Here is a 4,955-nt window from a genome sequence, read left to right as displayed (position 1 = left end):
CATGGTGACAAGGTGCTCACACAGTGACTGACACTCGGGAAGTAAGATGGACTCAGAGAACGGCAGGTGCCTGTGTTTCCCAGCCAGGTGCTCTGGCCACGTGCTCCCCGCCTGGCCAGTGGACGTTGTTCTGTCTCACGTGAGCGTAGCTGTGTTGCTGAAGGTATAGAATTGAAAATGTTTAAATTAAACATGCCTAGGACGTGGCACCACCCCAACTTTACCTGTGTGTGTGCATGTACCCACATGTGTGAAACAACTAATTCTGAAGGACTGGAGGTGGGTTCAGAGAGCACAGAGGGGCACAGGGAAACCAGCTCAGAGGAAATGGTCCAGGTCCAGGTGAGAATAAGAAACATCTGTGGACAGAAGTAGACAGAGGGAAGTACTCGAAAGGTGCTTTAGATTTCCTAAAATTATAGTTGGTGATGAACCAGTCAGATCCAGGGAGAGAAAGACAAACGGTTAGAATTTCTCCCTTGTTAAGTTTTCTAGTATATTCAATCTCAGTAATGCTAATAAATCAGAGCCAGCGTCTGGGGCTGGGCGGGTGTGAGTCACGAGGGTCCCGGGGTCCCCTAGCACACAGCCTCTGTGGCACATGCTGTGCGGCCACAGGCTGGGAAGGAGAAGCACAGTGCCCAGCAGACGTGCGGAGCCCAAAGGTCAGCCTCGGGCCAGGGCACAAGTGTTTGTCACGCGGTAAAACTCAGGGCCAAATGCTGTGTTTTAATGTAGGCGCCTCTCTCTAAGAAGAGGGGCTTTACGCATGTGTGAACTCCATGTTACATGTTGAAGGGAGCTGTTCTGAGGGCTGAGAGTGAGACTGAAGGAACAGGGAGAGAAAGAAGGCTGAGAGCTGGGCGTCCAGACAGACAACGCGGAGGGTCTCCTGGACTGTCCCCCACATCCGCACTGCCCCTGCCTGGCCATCCAAGCAGGTGTGGCCCTGGCCGTCCACCTCAGCCTGCTGTCCACCTGCCACCTCAGCACTGGCCGTCAAGGTAGGCATGGCCCTGGCCGTCCACCTCAGCCTGCTGTCCACCTTCCACCTCAGCACTGGCCGTCAAGGTAGGCATGGCCCTGGCCGTCCACCTCAGCCTGCTGTCCACCTGCCACCTTGGCACCACTCAGGATTCAGCAGGTCCAACAGTTGTTTCCCTTCTGATACCACAAGGTTCCCATAGCTGGGTTCATAATAGGAGTTATTTTTTTTCCCCAAAGAGATGTCCCCTGTTCTTATTCAAGATGGGATTGTGACAGTATCTGTAATTAAGAGTAGCTAGATGCCAGCATAGGGAAATGTGTTTGAAAACCTCAGGATGACAATCTCCATTTAATCATTAACTTAAATTGGATGTGACTAACACTCAGTCTCACCTGGTGTGGCCTCCTCGGTCGTAGCCACTGAATTCTGTTTGTGTGTCTGACAGTCCATGGTGATGGATTCTATCTCAGCACCACAGGAGCTATTCCCAGTGGGCCAGCTTGAAAGTGGCCTTGCTTCACACCTGCAGACAGGTATCAAGTCTCCACTGACTGTCTTCCCTGGTGTATTTTGCTTGCCTCCCAGTGGAGAGGGGGAAAAAAAATACAGAAATGACCTCATAATGTGCACAGGCTCAGAGGCCTAAAAGGTGCCAGCGCTGGGACCTGGGACTGTGTGAGGCTCACATTTCAGTGGAGGCATTGCCAAGGTTTTGGACCCAAGATCAGCTCAGCACAGCCGAGACCAGAATCAGGAAGAGGCCTTGGTATAAGCGCCTTCCCAAATGAACCATTTTCAAATTTGAATTATTGGTACATTTGTTTATGTTTAGACTGCTCAGAGCAGCCTAGAAACACTGATTCTATAAAGAAAAACTGCAGTTAAACAAAGATTAAAAGACCAGAGACACTTGCAGTCTCAGGCAGGGCTGCTGAGGGTGGGAGGACGTGACATGCTGATAAGGCCTGATAGGAACTCATGGCTTAGGCCCAACACATGGCCCTGGCAGCCCCAGGACAGGTCATGTGGCCCTCAGGCCTGAGGAAGAGGAGGGATGATCACCCAGAGGGCTGTATTCCTGCAAGTTCACCACAGCAATTTTACAACATAGAGATATTCTGTAATAAGACCATTTGTCAATCCTTGCTGTAAAAATAAAAAATCTAAAAGTAAAAAATGTAAAAATAAAATCTTAAAAACAATGCATTAGGCGTTGGAAGTATCTACCTGGGTTGCTATTTAATAATATTTTGACCTCAGTAAGTTGACCTTTCCCTGGAGGTTTACCCCCCTACAAGGATTTAGCTGCTCCCTCGTGCCCCTTGCCTTCCTGTACAGTCTGCACCTCTGCCAATGTCCGTGGTTTCCACAGGAGCTGGAGACTCTCAGGGTCACCGGCACGGCTCGCTGCAGCAGAGTGACCACTAGGAGACCACTGTATTTCCTTCGACACTCAGTCTGTCAGATGGGGGCCCTTAGCGCCTCCCCCTGGGGTCTGGCACAGCGTGACCAGTAGAAAACAACAGGAGGGGCAAACTGGGCCGCAAACAGCACCTGTCATCTGCTCACTGTCACATGCTCCTGCTGGGGGAGCCAGCTGCCCTGTTAAACGGCTAACTGCCCAGAGCCGCCATGCTCTGAAAAAGCCCACCTAGCCTCCGGAGAGGCCTGTAGATGGAGGGCAGTGCCTGCCAACCCCAGGTGTCCCAGCCTTCCCTACACGGGGACCAGGCACGAGCTGGGACACACTGACTCCAGCGTACCACTTGCAGAAGTAGCAAACCTAGACAGTGAGTGCGGCCAAGGAGACCCAGCCAGGTCCAGCCCTTGTTCTACCTTTTATTGGTATCCCTATTGCAAATATTTCATATCCACTCTTGTCAGACCAAGTAAAGTTCCAAAATGCATCCGAGGGTTCCCGTTCAGCAGAGTGGCACAAACTATGAGGTGATGTGAAGCCATAGTCTTGGGCTCTGAGGAAATTATGCAATAAAGCCTTCATGGTGTGGGTTCCAGGGGTGTCTAAGGTTTGGGGCCAACCACTGCCAGGTGTTCTCCTCAGAGCTGAGCCCTCCTTCAGCTGGGTGCTGATCGCCAGTGCAGAGTCGCTGTGGAAGCCGCCTTAAATCAGGCACATATAGAGCAGTGCTAAGGCCCAGTTGTTAACCAAGCAGAACGCCCTTGACGTCACCCTGGCATGAAAAGCTACAGCCAGAGGACACCTTTTCAAGAGGCTTGTGCAACCGCCTCTGAGTTACACTGGCACTGGGCTGGCCCGTGGGCTAGGCTGGCACTGGGCTGACCTGTGGGCTATGCCGGTACTGGGCTGACCCGTGGGCTATCACGGTATTGCACATGTGTTTGCCTTCCATCCTTTCCCATGTGGCAGTGACCTCACCATCTTGCAGGGAGACAGAAAGAAGTACAGACCCCATAGAGGAACTAATCTTTAGCCAGATCAATGCTGCCTCTGGGAATACAGATGGTCATCCAGGTCTGTAGCCCCCAGGGATAGCTGAACTCGCCCTTACGCTGAGCCCCTGGCCCGGCCACTCCTGCCTTCCCAGACTTGGGTGTTGAGTCCCTGGCCCGGCCACTCCTGCCTTCCCAGACATGGGTGTTGTTGCTTTTTTTCATGGCTACTTGCTTCTGCCAGACTCATCTCACAAGTCCCCATCCTCGAGTCACCCGTGTTGGGTCACCGCTTGCCTCTGCCCCCCTGTCTGAGGTGACTGTGCTGTGTACACTCAGCATACAGCTGAACACCTCACTCGGACACATCTCACATCTATTCAACTCATTCTCTTTCCTGGTGGCCACTGCCGCAGCATTTAGAGGTTCCTGAATTTTGTTTTTCTTTTAGAGACGGGGTCTCATTCTGTCGCCCAGACTGGAGAGCAAAGGTGCAACCTTGGTCACTGTGATCTCAAACTTTTCCTGCCTCAGCCTCCCCAGTAGCTGGGATTGTGGGGGGCCCTCACCACGCATGGATAATTTTTTTTTTAATTTTTTTGTAGAAATGGAGTCTTTCTATGTTGCCCAGGTGGGTCTTGAACTCCTGGTGTCAAGTGATCCTTCCACATCAGCCTCCCAATGTGCCAGGATTATAGGTGTGAGCTTCCGTGCCCAGCCAGTACACAAATTACTGAGTTTATTTCATGTTCTTCTCTTCTGCTCTGGTGGCAGCTCCTGGGAGCTGGGGCTTCATCTCTCTCTTTAACCCTGGGGAACCAGGAACACGTTTGCAGGCCCCTCTCTGTCCCTCACCAGGCATGCATATTTGGGGGAGCTCTGGAAGTTCCAGACCAGGAGGCAGGACCCCATGGCTTATGCAGCTCAGTCACTGGCACCAGGGAACTCACCTGCGCGCCTCTGTCTAGCTCTGTTCTGCCAACGGTCCCCAGACAGTGCCCCAGAGGCTCCTGGGACATAGCAGGTCTGTGAGGTGGGCCTGAGCAGCTGCAGAACGGGGATGGAGTAAGAGCTAAGACCAGGTCAGGGTGCCACCCACATCTGGCTTGGTAAGGCCAGGAGCTCCCAGGAAGCTCCAGTGGGAAGGAACTGGTGTCATCACTCCCTGCAGTGGGAAGAGTAGGAGGAAGGCAGAGAGCCTGCTGCCCGGCTGACCCCGCCCAGGAGAGAGGTCTGTGTGCTGGCAACCCTTGCAAAGCCTGGGTCCACTAAGTTGCTGCTGCAGTCGTGGCCAGAGCAGAGTGGGGCAGGGGCTCCAGGCAGGGGCCTGGCAGAAGGCAGTTTCTCCTTTGAAATGGGTACGTGGACACAAGGTCTGAACCTGCCTCTTAGCAGCTCTTTGAAATTTGGAAAACAATCATTTCCCCCTCTGAGCCCATGTGTCTGCTTTGAGAACCCAGTAAAGTGACGTATGCCACAGTTCCCCTCATCTGTAGAATCGTGGGTTTGTGTGACTCCTGATTTGTCCTCACTGATTCACCTGGGCAGCGAGGCG

This window comes from Nycticebus coucang, chromosome 3 (genome assembly GCF_027406575.1).
Source record: "Nycticebus coucang isolate mNycCou1 chromosome 3, mNycCou1.pri, whole genome shotgun sequence".
NCBI lineage: Eukaryota > Metazoa > Chordata > Mammalia > Primates > Lorisidae > Nycticebus > Nycticebus coucang.
The sequence above is the reverse complement of the archived record's forward strand: the minus strand, read 5'-3'. Positions refer to the sequence as shown.